The 17403-nt window shown below is 37.2% G+C and overlaps 1 long non-coding RNA gene across 1 annotated transcript in view; it reads right to left on the bottom strand.

The window, feature by feature from the left end:
- Positions 1–522: 522 nt before the first annotated feature.
- LOC122555056 overlaps positions 523–17403 on the bottom strand; it is a 28714-nt gene continuing 11833 nt past the window's right edge. Inside the window, exons 2-3 of the long non-coding RNA XR_006313148.1 lie at positions 5956–6032; positions 523–963 (exon numbers count right to left, since the gene is read on the bottom strand). This is a non-coding gene — a long non-coding RNA (uncharacterized LOC122555056). The remainder of the gene's footprint in view (positions 964–5955; positions 6033–17403) is intronic.

Here is a 17403-nt window from a genome sequence, read left to right as displayed (position 1 = left end):
GACTGGCTTTAACTATTGCAGGGCAGTTCTAAGTGGTATGACAGTCCCATAAGGTTCTCTACCTTGTGGAAATGTACAACCAGACACTAGTGTGCTTAATGATGGCTCCATGGCTCATGCAAATCAACAGACACAGGATGTCAGTGTTCTGCTTGAATTGGATACTATGAGCACGAATTGCTATGCATTAAGATACTTCTCCTGTTTTTATGCATCCTATTTCATAGCCAAAGTCCCATAGGCAAACCTTGCCATTTAGTTTTTACGCAGCTGTAAGGATATTTCCTCCTGTTGTAGTCCATCCTATTGATTTACTGAAAGCATTTTGGTTGATTTATTTGTTTGAAATTCTCCCAATATTGTATATCTTGTACAAAGCAAGTTTCAGCTATTTACAGTTGCTTTAAGTTAGACACCTTCTTCAAACATGAGTGAGCCTGCCATGAACCTCAAGGGAGCCCTCACTTATTTTTCCAGCATGAGCACGGGACCTGGCATTAGAATCAGTGCTATATTGGCGGTGGCGATGTCAGCGAGGTAGGCCCAGCAGCTAAAAGTGGTTTCTGAGGATCAGTGACTTTGTTGTTAGTACGGTCTGATGCTAGCAGCAGAGGAAGGGCATCACAGCAACATGGATGAGGTGGTCCCAGCAGCGAAAGACATGACTCTGACTTTGGTTGGTCTGGCGCAGGTGGTGGTGAGCCAATGGCGAAGAGTCCAGTGGCGAAAGATGGTGCCTGAGGATCGATGACTTTAACGTTGGTTGGATCTGGTGTCGACAGTGGTGTAGTGGTGGAAGAGGAATAATGGCGGAGGCATTGTTGATGTTGATAAGTTGGCTCAGCACTGATGGACTATCTTTAAGTTATGTCTTCATTTTTTCCCTGATTCTTAAATGATTCAAAATGGTGCTGAATCATGGTGACAAATGAAAGCTTTTCAGTGTGTTTTACTGTACTCTTCCTGTAAAATATACATAACAATCAAATTATTCATTCATTCATTCATTTATTTATTTTATTAGGTGTAAAGTGCTTTGGGATGCCCTGAGGTTGTGAAAGGGAATATTAAATGCATGTATTTATTACTTTGAAAAGAACTAATCTTATATCTTATGGGTTGTAGCTCTCCCACCTCAAACACTCCAACTATTGAGTCTAAACTTTGTATATGGAATGGTTAATTCATGCCAGTTTATCAGCTTTCTGTGCCAAATTGATTAATTTTTCATTGCTGCTTTCTTTCACAATATTTTTCTGCAATCTCTCAACAATTCCATTGGTCACATGTTGTAAACATGATGGGAGGTTAGCAAAATTTCCATGAAAATATTGAACACACTGTTACAATGGATCTCTTTTCAGGATTTTCCTAATATCCTTGTATCGTAAATCCTAATCGAAACCAAATGTTCAACATTATATTTTGTGCAGCTTTTCAATTGAATTCTCTCACATTAAAGTGATTTCAGACCATATTGAAAGCATTATGTGGCTATGCAGTTAGGTTTATGAAAATACCTTGTTACTTTGAACCTTCAGCTGTTTGTATGCATTTTACCATTTGATTGTTGTTCAGTTCAATTCAGGGAAACATCAATCATTTTCATTTGACTGCAATTTCAAAATCTACTGCCCATTATTTATAACAAAACCAGAGTGCAATGGTTTCAGAAATATCAGCACACCTTATCTTGTAAAAAGAAATGTTCTTTACGTCTGCAGACACGTGTGAATTCTTAGGAAATATTTGGTGAGAATTGATTGTGTCCCCCCCACCCCCTCCCTCCCTGTTGACACATTGTGCTGCAATTGTACTACACACCACTCTCAGATCAGTAGAATGAGAGGTAGAGCCTGCAAGACCAGATTCTCCTTTGTGTTTTATAAGGCAGCTCGTACCTGGGAGGGTTAATTGATATGAAATAAGTTCTGCCCATCAGGACATAAAGGGCTGTTTCTCAGTGATGCTAACTAATATTCCAGTTGCTGGGTTCTACTTCAGTTCCTATTAAGTGCTAAGTCTATATTCCTAACAGTAATATGTACTTACTACTAAGTCAAACTTGAGGACTTAGAAAGCACTGTCATATAACTCAAATGCAATGTAAGTAGATTTAAATACCATGTATTAAACAGATTGTCTTTTAAAGACTGAATCTGCCAAAGACTTCATGTCTCCACTCAATATCACTAACTTAGACTAATGCCAATAGGACCGGTGGCAGTGAATCTACTCAAGGCATCTGAAATGGTTCTAGTGGACATATCTGCAACAGTTACTATGTTGATAGAGTTGGTATCTGAAGATATACCACAGCGAGTAGTATTTTCTTAAAGTTAGAAGTGCGACTGCCTACTCAGATAACATTGAAAAAATATTGAAATGCTCAGAAACTTGTTGTAGGAAAGAAATAGTATTAAAGGCCAGGGTTGAGAGAAGAATTGATGTTGCATTGCCAAGATCATTGCTATTTCTTATTTTATATAAATGATGTGGATTAAGGAACTCATTGAAAATTGAGCAAATTATAACAGAACAAAGAGTTCAGTACTTATAGAATGATGAGTCCAGATTGTCAGAACATTCAGAAATTTTACTTAATGTAGACAAAGGTTAAACACGATATATCCGAAGAAAAACTGAACTACATGCACTTTTCATGAATGTTAATTAAACAGTTAATGATTGAGCTGAAGGAGACTCACTACCAGGCAAACTTGACCAGTGCAGATCAACAAAGCGAATAGGATTTTAAACTGTAGACTACAGATCAAAAGGAGGTCATGGTCAAAAATATAATGCTCTGCTGCTTTCAACCTTGATTTGTAAATGTATGGATTCGCTGAATCTGACTACATCTTGAATACTGGGTGGATGAATAAGTTGAGCTGAGAGACTTTGGCTATCCATAGTTATTTTGTGAAGTTGTGAGCATCAAATTTGGAGTTTCTCATGACATTGCAATCCAGTAGTTACATAAGCCCTCGCGGCTATTGTTAATGTTCATGCAAATCATCTGTCATACTCACTAACATACAACATCAAAACATCAAAATGGATATAATCATTGCCAAAATCAGTGTAAATAATCAGGCCCCAAGGAAAATATTGGACTTACACCTTTAAGAATGAATATTAAATTTATAAACAAACTATTATTCAGGCACACCAGGCATACCAGATTTAAAGCCATGCAATTGTGGAAACGTTTTCATTTTAATGTGATTCAAACTGATGTTATAAAAATGCATTCGGAGAAATATAAATTTCCAAATAAATTCTTAGTGAGAATAAACGGAAAAGATTAAAAGCATAAAATATCAAAGAAATTACATTGGTACCTGCTGTGCATAACTTTCTTGGGCTGATTTATATCCAATTTGAAGCAATACAATTGCAGGGACTTTATTTGTATAGCTCCTTAGCCTGGAGTGAAGCCATTGTAACGAGGTGAGCTATAATTAATGGAGAGGGAGATGTTGGATAGCTCAGCTGCCTGGACAGCTGGTTTGCTATGCAAAGTGACTCCAACTGCAATTCACATGCAGCTGAGATCACTTTGAAGTTCCCTGCGTTCTCAATCTCGCCCTTTGCCTACAGTGTGAGGACCTTCAGGTTAAAATCACCAACCAACTGTTGTCTCTCTCTTACAAAAGAGCATCTCCATAGTCCTCTGGAACTATAGTGATTTTACCTTATCTTAATTGATGGAAGGTGAGGAAATGTTAACACATGTGCACTGCACTTACATTTGAGTTTCGTTGAATTTTTCACTTCATAGCCATTTTATGCCCCAATTGTGCCCTCTCTGTTCACAAATAACCAGGAAATTCTAGTTGTAATACTGGTGCAAAAATTCCAAATGGCCTCACCATCAATTTCTAAATTTCACTCTGGACTGGAATTATTCTCTATCTGATGAAAATTCCCAAACAGTATGAGATGGCTTTCTTATTGTGGCAGTGGGAGAAATGGTTTGACCTGCTTGTCTTTTGTCAACTTGAATTATATCGAGTCCGAGCTGCACTTCCACAATTAGGTGAACACACACTCAAAAATATTTTGCATTGATGTGTAAGTGGGAATTTAATCCAGAGCTCAGTTCTGAAATATACCTTTAATTATAATATGTTTCCAAAATGTAAATTCTCTTTGTCTGTCCTTTAGTAATCCAATTGTCTTTAGAAGATGACTAGCTAAATGGGAGTAGATCGGTTTGGATATCTGGTTGGCATGGGCGAGCTGGACCAAAGGGTCTATTTCCGTGCTGTATAAATCTATGATTCTACGAGGTGCAAATTCAACCACAGAATTCTGCTGATTGTGGAATTTTGGGAAGAAGAATAGCAGTAAAATTACGTACTACTATTATTTATTACAGACCTACCATTTATTAGAGTTATCTGCTTCAAAGCCGTGTATCAACAAATTGCTCCTGCTCAATTAAAGACAGGGTTTCTGGAAGGTTTTGTTTTCAAATGAAACCACATCTTGTGTGGTCTTTCTGGCCGTCAATTGAAAATAAAATGCCTTCTATTTTCTCCAGAACATTGCCTATATGTAGTAAATGTTTTTAAAATATCTAAGAGCCAGCAATCATTTCAGTGTGTTTATTTTGTATCCTAAATTAAGTCTTTTCAGGTGTTATTTATTTTAATCTTCATTCTTTCTAACCTTTTTCATTGTATAAAGAACCTAGGGCTTGCATTTTTGCTCATAGATAATATGCAAAAATATATACATAATTTAATAGAATTAACAGATTCAATGTGAATACAAGGACATTCTGTCATCTTTCAGATCTATCCACTATCATGTTTCAGAGAAGTGAGAGTAGACTTTCAGAAGATGATCAGGCAAGCAGGATGTTGATTTTTTTAAAAACTTCATTTGTGGGCTGTGGACATCACTGGCTAATCAGCATTTATTGCCCTAGTTGCCCTTGAGAAGTTGGTAATGAGCTGCCTTCTTAAACCCGCTGTATTCCACTCATAATGAGTTGACCCATAATCTCTTAAGGGAGGGAATTCCAGGATTTTGACCTAGTGATAGTGAAGGAATAGCAATATACTTCCAAGTTAAGGTGGTGAGTAGCTTGGAGGGGAACTTGCAGGTGGTCGTGTTCCCATATTTCTGCCGTCCTTGTCCTCCTAGATGTAAGTGTTCATGTGTTTGGAAGATGCTGTCTGAGGATCTTGGCAAATTGTTGGAGGTCCTGGTCCAGCATAAATCAGTTGCCTTTAAATCCCAAAGCATTTACAGGTGAGACACCTGCTGCAGTAGGAGAAAGTGCCTGGAATAATGAGCATTTCATTTTTATATTTATTTGAAGGCATGTTGGGTCTGCACAGCATTTTCTGGCACTGGTTGATGTAAAATAATGTCTTTAAGAAAAGAGACATGAAGGGCCAAATTTTCATGGATAAGACATGAAGTTCAAGTCAGGAATCTTCCCTATTTGGTATATCTGATGCCTTTAGAAAGTCCCCTATCAACCTCATTCTTGATGTGAAGAGGTGGAGCAGAATGAAATTAGGATAACAGTTGCTTGGACAGTATTGGACATGAGTAGCAGTTTAGGACAACCAGCTCTGTTTACTGGACTGTTAGTCTGGCCATAGTCATGAATATCAAGATCTCAAACTCTGTCCCACCATCACCCCCACACTTCCCCAAGCACCCTCCTTGACCAACCCCCCTTATGCCCATGCTGCCTCCATATTGCATCATGTCTCCTTCATGCTCCTCCCTACATCCCATAAGAAATAGGAACAGGAGTTGACCATTCAGCCCCTTGCGCCTGCTCCACCATTCTATAGGATCACAGCTGATTTGAAACCCTTCACATCTATTTTCCTGTTCTTTCCCAATAACCTTTGATTTCCATGACCACCCCCTATGCTTCATCATGTCTCCTCCATAAACTCATGCCTCTTTCATATCCAGTCTTACCTCACATTCTCTTATATATCTTCAATAGCCATTCACCATGTCAGTATTCACCATGGACAGAACTCATAAGCAACGTCCTTTAAAATAGACATTAAAAATTAATCTCATAATAATGTAGTACAGTTGTCATTCAAACATATTTCATACTGAAAAACACTCTTATTCCAAAACCTTGGCAAAAGTAAATCTAAATCCTGTCAAACAGTCAACTGCTGAAAACCGAAACCATACTTATTCAGAATTCAGAACAAAGACAGATAATCTTTAATGGCCTCATAAAACAGCCCGTTCTGAGATAAGTTGTTCTACACATTTTAGAAACTTAGAGAAACATACATAACAAGCTTGTCTGTCATAACAAACTATTACAAGGGCGGACAATGACATCTGTTGAAACTCCAAAATCAGATAATTATGTCAGCAATTTTTGAGAAGATTTGTAGCTCAGGTTGATGATAAGTGTGTAAGTTAGCTCGCTGAGCTGGAAGGTTTGTTTTCTGATGTTTTGTCACCATAACTAGGTGAGAGTCTCCGGTGAAGCGCTGGTGATATGTCTCTCTATTTATAGTCTTGGTTTCTTAAGGTGGGTGATGTCATTTCTGGTTTTTTTTTCAAGGAAAGGTAGATGGGATCTAAATCGATGTGTTTATTGATGGACACCACTTTGACTGGGACAACACACACATCTTAGGACAGGTGAAACAAAGACACGCACGAGAATTCTTAGAGGTATGGCATTCTAACCAGAACTCCATCAATAAAAAAAAAATCAACACTTACACAATACTGATGACATACCTGTGCAGGATAGAACCCTGTAATTGACCACTGCAGTAAAAACACATTTTACTTAAAAAACAGGATACAATAATTGAAATAGTAAAAACACAATTTTTTTTTAATTAAAAAACTTGGTCAATGAAAGAATTCCAGAAGAAAGTGGCTGCATTTATTTGATTCCACACTTGTGATTGGGTTTGCTCCACATTTCATGAGCGTCTTGAGGTTCTATAACAGAAGGGACATGACCATGCCCTTATCCTGCACCGGCAAAAGTTTTGGAAATAGGAATGAAGACAAGAACCTCAGAATTGGCCCTGTTCACCATTCTTAAAGATCCTTTGAGTTCATCTCGCTCCGTGAAAATGCAGATTCAAGCATTCTTTGGTTTTGGCAAAACTGAAGAGGTAGATTTGAAGGAATCAGTGCGTATGCTTGATGTACTTACTAAAAGCTTATTCTCAGTCATAGTTAAACTTTTTTTTATCGTCTCCCAACAGCCACCTTACCCTCTATTTGTGGATGGTGTTACTGACTCATCTTACCATGTTGCTTTCATAGGATCATTGAAGCCTCTATACATCTGCTGCCATTGCAGTCCTGCTGGTTGCTTTTGGAGCCTGTATCTCACCAACCCAAACAATGATGCACTCCCTTGACTAGCTTTCCTGTGAAACCAACACCTCTGCTATTTCTGAGTCGGTGCTCTGCTTTCTGTGAGTCCTCCTGCAAACGTTACAAAAAATCCCTGGAGATGGGTAAATGCAAATGTAAAAAGTACACAGTAAAATCTGTGGGTCAAGAGTCACATTTAGGCCACACTGGGTAAGGATGGCAGTTTCCTACCCTAAAGGGCATTAGTGAACCAGATAGGTTTCCCTGAATTAGTAATGGTTTCATGGTCATCAACAGACTTTTAATTCCAGATATTATTGAATTCAAATTCTACCATCTGCTGTGGTGAGAGTCAGATCTGGATCCCCAGAACATTTCTGAGTCTCTGGATTAACCACTGATAATACCACAAGGCTGTTGCCTAGTAACCGAGAGTAATACTCCAACATCACCTCACTTGGATCAAGTGGAAGTCCTGCCTTCAGTCTCCTATTTGTACATGTTGTGATCAGCAGTTTTCAATACTATTAGGCCTCTGCTGAAAGATTACATTAACTAGCTGCACTACCTAATAGCAGGAAGATTTTCATTTTTCTAGTCTCATTAAGAGTGACAAGCTCAGCAAACCTGCTGAGGAAGAACGCTCTTTTCTCCCCAATAGCTTTACTAGCAACTCTATTTGGTCAGAATATTGTCTGATTAAATTCAATGCATAGTTACTGTTCATTAATTTATTTTTTTATCTGATTATGTTGCTTAGAGAAATGTAAAACACCCAGGTAAAGACACTGTAATAGGTTGCTTTATAAGGAGAAATAGCCTCCTGTCTTTCAATATATGTGCAATCCTTGGAAATAAAATCAGTACTGATTTAAATATTAGATATAAAGCATTTTTAAAAATCCCATAGTGGTACATTTATCATGATCTATTTTCATTTACAATGTATGAGTGATCATGTCATTATATAAGTAGTGTGTCTTTAAGTAATATTGGCTGCTTTTGATCACTAGTTATTACCTCTGCTTCTTTTTCCATGGGAACAAAGGAAGTTAAAATGTTTCCACCTCTTTATTCCAACTTAGTGGAATGTCACATTCATCTACAATGTAGCTGTTCCATAAATGTGTTGGCATTAATGAGAATATAAAGGAGTCTAAAGTAAGAGTCAGTGTGTTCTGAATTCAGAACTGATTAGACCTCCTACTTCTCTTCCTTTATGTCTTCCCCCATATTTTGAAGTCTTTACTTCTAAAAAATGAAATGGTAATATTTCTATTCTGTCTTCTTTTCATCTGCTCCCTTGTGTTACATTCACCTTCCCTTTCAAAATTGTGACATTGGTGGCATGTCACACACTAGTATTCGTATTTCATGGTGATTTTCATAGATTGTGGGATGAGAGAAATATGCACTATACAGGAATAGAAAGAACTGGCAATGGGATTTACAGCTAACAATCCTGTAGAAGGAGTTAGTATGTGATATCAAAGGAGTGTAGAGTGTTCCTTAATAGGTAGCCATCCAAAAATCAATAGGAATGTGTGGACTTGAGGAAACAGTTTGCCTGAGCAACAGTCACTCCATGGCTTCACCAATCAGCTCCATACACACACACACACACACCTTATTCTAATCAGCAAGAAGCAGATAGAATTCATAGATCATGCTTCATGATGTTCACTCAGGTAAAGATGAAAGACTGAACCAGAAACATATTCAGGTTCAGTAACGGTCAAGCTGGCTATGCAAACTACTTGTGACCAAACTGATACTGGAATGTTGGTGCAACGTGAATTTCAGCCTCTACATGTCTGCCTAAGACAATCTGCTTCAAGTCATTCTATTGAGGATTTTCAGTAAGCACATGGTAGCCAATAATCTTTGAGTTGGTTTTATCATGCATCAAAGTTATGCTGACTTAGAGTCATAGAGTATAGAGATGTACAGCATGGAAACAGAGCCTTCGGTCCAACCCGTCCATGCCAACCAGATATCCCAAACCAATTTAGTCCCATCTGCTAGCACCCGGTCCATATCCCTCCAAACCATTTCTATTCATATACCCATCCAGATGCCTTTTAAATGTTGTAATTGTACCAGCCTCCACCAATTCCTCTGGCAGCTCATTCTATACACGTACCACCCTCTGCGTGAAAATATTGCCCCTCAGGTCTCTTTTATATCTTTCCCGTCTCACCTTAAACCTAAGCCCTCTAGTTCTGGATTCCCCCACCCTAGGGAAGAGACTTTGTCTACTTATCCTGTCCATGCGCTCATGATTTTATAAACCTCTATAAGGTCACCCCTCAGCCTCCGACTTTCCAGGGCAAACAGCCCCAGCCTATTCAACCTCTCCCTATAGCTCAAATCCTTCAATCCTGGCAACATCCATGCAAATCTTTTCTGAACCCTTTCAAGTTTCACAACATCCTTCCGATAGGAAGGAGATCAAATTTGCATGCAATATTCCAAAAGTGGCCTAACAAATGTTAATCCTCCTTCCTATAACTTTTTGGCCTTTTACATTTTGAACAAAATTCACCAAATATTCATTTTGTTGCTAGAGAAATTTATATTCAATTTTGCTCTGGCTTTAGTTGATTTGGTAAATGTTGTCATATTCAAATAATGCCATTACAAAATGTATACCCTTCTCAACCTATTGGAGATGCAATACATGGCAATTAAAGTGTACCTTTTAGTGAGAACATCAATTAAAGGGCACAGATTTAATCCTCTGTACATTCTAATGGAAAATTTAATGAATTAATGAACAGTTTATGTTGGTATTTCTGCTTTATATTCAACATCAGTGCTTTAATGAATTTATTTCTGGTTTAACACAAGATGCAAAATTTAATCAACTTCAGGTGCTGAATGTACAATTTACTGGCACTATATGATTAATTGGTGTGTGCTATTTAATATCATTTCCTGTTGTGCATGACAATTTTAAAAAAGAAGTTCTTATCTTTTTGTTTTCCTTGCTTTCTCCTGGATTCATTCTCACATTGCTGCTTTGGCATTTCTTCCTTCCAAAGTATTTTTCTGTGCATTTTTAATACATGCTCTCCAAACACATAACCATTAAGATTTTTTAATACACATCTTGGTTATTTGGCTCATTGTTTATGTCCTTCAAATTAGTCTCATTGCCCTGCCTTTCTGTATAAAATAAAATATGCTCTTTTATTCCACTTGAAGTTTTAACATGAAAACTTTACATCATTTGTAAATAGAAATGGAACAGATTAACATGCAACGTCTCATAAGATCGCCCAACTCAAAGCAATTAACTGAGCCACAACAGTTTGGCAAAGAGTTCTACAGACCACATGACACATGTCTGATATATATTATCAGCTGGAACCATAACAGTGATTCACATAATTAAATTAAATCAAATAACCAGTCATCAGTTATGAGAGTTAAAGCTTTTGATGTTTTTGTTTCAAGATTGCTACAGGGGTGGCTTCATGCTAGCTTGGCACAGAACAAATAATTGAGCTCCCACCTGGGATAGTGGGTTTGATTGGCAGAGACCTTTGTGAAGGGAACACTGAAATTAATTAATGATTATATTTGAGAACAATTATGGCACCGAAAGCTTGATTATAATGCAGTAGTGCAACATGGATAATACCTAATTCACAGACATGTAAATTTAAACAATTCCCTATAATTGGTGAATATTTACTACATTTATAATCTTTTCTAATTTCATGCTGCTTTAATAGACATAGCTATTGATAATTCCAATAATCCCTAAGCCTGCATTTTACTACTAATATGTTTCCAAATCACTATTGCAAATAATGTGATATTGCATGCTTTCTCCATGGAAATGAAAGTATTATTTTTGTAAGATAGCTGAACGATAAAGAAAGGAAATGGTTCTAGCTAATTCTCTCTCTTCTATTACAAAATATTTTGAATTGTATTGTACATGAAGATCATTAAGTGTTCTAAGCACTGATAACATTCAAATGATTGCACTTGGATAATGTAAAACATGGTTCTAATGGTTAAGAATTTCCTCAGGAGTTCTTCTGATTAAACGTTGAAATCTAAATTAGAAATTGTGATGGTCGGTTGCTGTGAACTTTCAGAGGTGATACATGCTTCATGTGACACTAAAACTTAGAAGTAAAAGCAGCAGTGCCCAACACGTAACACATTGGTTCCTGAGATCAATTTACAGTATATATAAGTATAAATAATCTGCTTTCTGTTACACACAAAAGAAGTGATGATAAATATTGATTAAGCAGAGTTGAAAGGCTGTAATATTTGATATGACATCTCTGAAAGGATATTGGAACCATCAAAAGTGCACAATTTGGATTCACTGCATTGAAGTAAGAAGCTATAGTTGTAACAAGAGCATAGGAAGCTATGATAGCATAAACAGGGTATGAAGGATTAAGGAGAAACTTAATAGAAGTATTCAATTGTTTTAAAAGTGAATAATGAGGATATTATTATTCCATTGGTTGTTGAATGAGGAATAAAGCACCATAAATAAAAGGTTATTGATGACAAGGTAATTGCGATATTTAAGAAAGGAATAGGTAAATATTTGAAGAAAAATATCAATGTGCATGGAGAGAGTGCTGGGAAATATAGATAAGTAGGTATCTCTGGAGTGGAGCTAATGCTGGCAAAGGATAATACTCTGTTAATTGTTAATCTGTTAATGAAATTGTTATAAATCTAGTGTCCATGTAATTGACCTACTTTTAGATTAATTGTGGAGTATGTTTTCTCCATCTACTAAATTCCTTGGCCTTTTCAATCTTCGTCAAATATTTTCTGACTTTCAGTGTGGAAACAAAACTATGACACTAATAATTAAACAATGTCATATTGGTGATCTTTTCCACTATGTGTTTGGACTCAAGTCAATCTCCATGAAAACTATTCCCTGATCTCCAAAGGTTTTACATCCTATTTAAAGCTGCATTTTTGAAGGTTGCAAAATGACTCGATAGAAAGAAGGTTTTATCTTTGAAGGATCTTTAATTAAAGTTTGTCATGCTTACTTAAATTTAGGCTTGCATTGTGTCTAGAATAGTACTGGAGTAATTTGTTTAATGGTCTTTAGAGTCTTCCTTAGATCTTCTGAATACTAAAGTGACCAGTTAGTTTCATTGTTAATGTTTTTGTTAAATAATAGTTTAAACTGGTGACTAAAATTAAACATTTAGAAGCTTTACTTATTTCCTGAAGGCAGTGATATAGAATCTTGTTTTATATCTAAGTAGCCAGGATAATCAGTATAAAAGATTCTGTGAAATACGTTTTCTCATGTGCAAATTTGTTTTTTTTTTAAATTAATTCATGGGCTGAGGGCATCATTGGCTGGGCCAACATTTATTGCCCATCCCTAATAACCCAGAGGGCAGCTGAGAGTAAACCACATTGCTTGTGGGTCGGTAGTCACTTGTAGGCTAGACCAGGTAAAGATGGCAGATTTCCTTCCCTGAAGGACATTAGTGAACCAGGTGGGTTTATCCAACAATCGACAATGGATTCATGGTCATCATTAGACTCTTAATTCCAGATTTTTATTGAATTCAAATTCCACCATCTGCCGCAGTGGGGTTCGAACCTGGGTCAGGTTCAAATTACATCACTGATGCTTTTAATTCATATTTTGTCATATTTTGTCAATACTGGTAAGCAGCAAGCAAACTATTGTAGGCTCACAATAACCATCTGTGTCCTTCAATCTAAGAGACTATGACTGTGAACTATGTATATGTGTGTTTAAATTTGTATCAAGTACATTATGTATCATCATGTACCATTTTCTGAGATCAGAGAACCATTGAATGGAACCATTCATCAGTAAAGGAGCTTTTGTCCAATGTTAATTTGGGATGGAAACAGCCTGCATGATCTGTTTGGTGGAACAGTTAGTATTTTCAAGACTAAGTAAGACAGTTGAGGCAAAGCAAGGGATTTGGAGCTAAAATGGAATTGAAATAAAGATTAGCCTTGATTGAAGTGAATGGTAGGGATGGTTCAGGGCTTATTAATCCAAATGAAAGAGGACAAACCAAGGGATGTCAGGTGGATCTGGTAGCTTGAAAGGTATCTAAATATATATTGGTATCACAAACAGTGTGAGATACCATACTTTTGCAAATGGTAAGTATGAGCTGAAGCTGCTGTTCCAGAGAAAGATGGCGTCCTGGGTTCTGCAGCTGGTGTGGAAAGACCTTGCCCTAGAGTGGAGACTGTTGGTTTTGCTGAGTGCACAGCTGCCTTTAAATATAACCTTGGCAGAAGGGATCCTGGAATATCTGGTCAGTGATGACAATATCTGCTATTGATGAGTGGTAAAATTAATGTAGCATTGGATGAGAAGGGTGCCATTAGCTTAAGTAGTTAATGATGCAAGTTTGGTTTGATAGCATGAGAAAGTTCACTAAACCTTACAGAGAGAATCCCTCCTTGGTAGATCAACCATGGGAATCATTGCAGTTCCTGAAAAATCTCTGTATTTTCAAGATCTTCACTTCAGCCAAAATAATGACTTGCCTAAAAACCATGAAGCCTACCCCAAAATAGGGGCTGAGTAATGTGATACTGTAAACTTTAATTAGACTGTCTGTGTGATTTTCTAATAGATATTTTTATTAAGAAAGAAGATTTTAAAGATTTTTTACAAAATTACAAAAATAATACAAACTAGTGTCTTCCACTTTACAATATAGTAACAACACCAATATAATTTAAAAACAAAACTAGCTGCTAATCTATTCTACAAACGACCAAAACATAAAATAGGATATAAGTAACTGAATTAAAGGTAGCTTTTGGGAACTTACCTGCAACTGTTATGTTCCCATTTTATAAATATGTTTCAGCTTTATCTATATTTAATCTTTATATGTGTGTAATAGTGCAGGTGAGTGAGACATCACATTTCCATTTATCTCCAGGTCAAATGTGTGAATAATAAAAATAAATGTTATTATTTTAGATACACAAAAGCTTGCTGCTGGTTTATTAAAAGTGACTCAAATTATTCAGACTAAAGAAATGCCTCTCTGCCATACAAAATATCTGAACACAGGCAAAACAGAAGAGGACAACTAAAGATTGCTGTAACAAGTTTAATTACACTATAATGCATCTAATCCAGAATGCTTTTGACTGCGTCATTTCTGGATTTTAGAATTTTCTGGATTACAGAATGATATTAGAATCTTAACCATAAGTGTATAAATCAGAATTCACAGTAGACTTAAATATTTAACTGAAACATGAAACAGTGATAAAGCATTGTAAAGCACTATTAAAAAATGGTGTGCTTATCTAAATACTAGATCTTCCAAGTTTCCACTCTGACAGTCAGAAAGAAAAATCAAAAGATAGAGAGAGAGAGAGGGAGATGGCAAAATAGATTAATACAGAGAGAGCGAGAGATCAACAGACAGAGACAGAGAAAGTTAATAGGAGACACCCATGAAGCTTTATCCCTGCATCAACCTGCTTCAACAGGAAAGTGTGAATTGTATTCTTAAACTATGCTTTCTCCAAAACAGCGTAATTTTTGGCTTACAACAACTTGTGTTTGTGAGATGCCTTAGAAATTGTCATTAAATTATTAGTCAAAAACATGTCACTGAGCCAAATAAAAGTGACTTTGAGACAAATGACCTTGGGACAGAGGTAGGTTTCAGGGAACATCTTCAAAGAGGAAAGAGATAGAGGGATGGAAAGCTTCGGAAAGAGAATTGAAGAGCTTTGACCAACAGTGGAGCGATTAAAATTAGGTATGCAGAAGCTAAAGAGCGCAGAGATTATAAAGGTTGTTGAGCTGGAGGAGATTACAGAGACAGGAATGAATGAGGCTGTAGAGGAATGTGTAAACAAGAATGGGAATTTTAAATTGAGGTGTTGCTTAATTGTAGGCCATTATATAGTGGGTTGGGGCAGTGGTGCTGACTGTCATTCGACCTTTTACCCGTTATGAGGAGTGGATCAAGACTTTGACCACCCAGAGCACGACCTGGATAGGTATTGGAGACTGAATGAAAGCCATGCTCCTTGACAGCATTGAGACCTGCTGTGTGTTTTCTCTCTCTAGTAGCACTAAATTCTAGACACTTTTTTGGGCTATAAAGCATTCGTAACTGCCTAACCTTATCATTCCCCTATGTGTGTTATTGTCCTCCCTGTTAAATGAAAATAATTTTTCCTCATTTACTTGATTTACGCCCCTCATAATTTTATAGACTTCAATTAAACATGTACTTAGCTTCCTCCATTCTCGTGAAAACAACTCCAGCCCATGCAATCTTACCTCAGAGCTAAAATGTTCAAATCCACAAAGCACTCTCCTAAAACTCCTCTGTTTTCTTTCTGGTGTGATCACAACCTTCTGTGATTTGGTGGCCAGGGTGATTTGCAGTTCTCATGGTTTGACTAGTTTTTTTTATATAGTTCACCTCCAAACTTTTACATTCTATGACTTGACGAAATGAGATAATCCTGTATACCTTCTTAAATGCTTTATCTATGTGTGCTATATCTTCAAGGATCTGTGGACGACCGCTCTAAGGTCCCTTTGTTCCTCTATACATTTTGCAATCTTACCTTTTATTCTGCATTCCCTTGCTTTCCCCCTCACAAATGCTCACATTTCTCTGGATTGAATTACATTTGTCATTCTTCAGCTCGCCTGACTAGTCTATTGATATCTAACTACAGTCTGCAGTTTCCTTCCTCACTATCAACCGCATGGTCAATATTTGTATTACTTGTAAACTTCTTAATTATGTTCCCTACATGCCAATATGAAGTATTGACATACGGACTACAAAATACAGGGAATTTTGAACTTAACTCCAAAAAAGCCTTAGAAACAGCCTTCCAATCACAGAAAACAAATCAACCATTTGTCTTTGTTTCGTGCCAGTTTTGGATCCACTATCCTTCTGACCTTGGATACCCTGAGTCTTCCTTTTTGACCAGACTGCCAATTAGGACCTTGTCAAAATTTGAGTTGAGTATATAGACTGACTTTCTTATCTCCACACAACATTTAATCCAATTAGTCACAAACAGCCTTTTAGTCATAGAAAGTCATAGAGTCCTACATCACGGAGACAGGCCATTTGGCCCAAACTGGTCCATGCCAACCAAAATGTCCACCTATGCTAACAGCATTTCCCTCCATTTGGCCCATATCTTTCTGATCTCTTCCTATTCATGCATTTGTCCAAATGCCTTTTAACTGTTGCTAATATACCTGCCTCAACCACTTCCGCTGGCAGCTCATTCCATATGTGTCCACTCTCTGTGTAAAAACGTTGCACCTCAGATTCCCTTTTATCTTTCCCCTCTAACCCTAAACTGATGCCCTCTAGTCTGCAATTCCCTAACCCTGGGAAAAAGACTGAATGCATTCATCCTATCCATGCCTCTGATGATCTTATACACTTTTATAAGATCCCCCCTTCAGTCTCCTGCACTTTAAAGAAAATGTCCTAGCTTCTCCAGCCTCTCCCTATAACTCAGACCAATGCGTCCTGGCAATATCCTTGTCAATTTCTTCTGTACTAGTTCACTAACATCCTTCCCATAGCAAGATGACCAAAACTGAACACAATACTCAAGTGCAGCATCACCAACATCCTGTACAACTACAACATAACTTCCCAACTTCGATACTCAGTGCCCTAGCTGATGAAGGTCACTGTGCCAAAAGCCTTCTTCACTGCTCTGTCTGTGACTCCACTTTCAGAGAATCCTGAACCTGGACTCCAAGCTCCCTCTGTTCCACTATGCTCGTTAAGGCCGTTCCATTCACCATGAAACTCCTGCCTTGATTTGACTTTCCAAAATGCGAGACCTCACAATTATCTATATTAAACTCCATTGCCATTTCTCGGCGCACTTCCCCAGCCAATCAAGATTTCGCTGCAATTTCTGAAAACATTCTTTACTGTCCACAATACCGCCTATTTTAGTGACATCTGCAAACTTACTAATCATGCCTTGTACATTCGCATCCAAATCATTGATACAGATAAC

This window comes from Chiloscyllium plagiosum, chromosome 12 (genome assembly GCF_004010195.1).
Source record: "Chiloscyllium plagiosum isolate BGI_BamShark_2017 chromosome 12, ASM401019v2, whole genome shotgun sequence".
Taxonomy (NCBI): Eukaryota; Metazoa; Chordata; class Chondrichthyes; order Orectolobiformes; family Hemiscylliidae; genus Chiloscyllium; species Chiloscyllium plagiosum.
The sequence above is the reverse complement of the archived record's forward strand: the minus strand, read 5'-3'. Positions and strand labels throughout refer to the sequence as shown.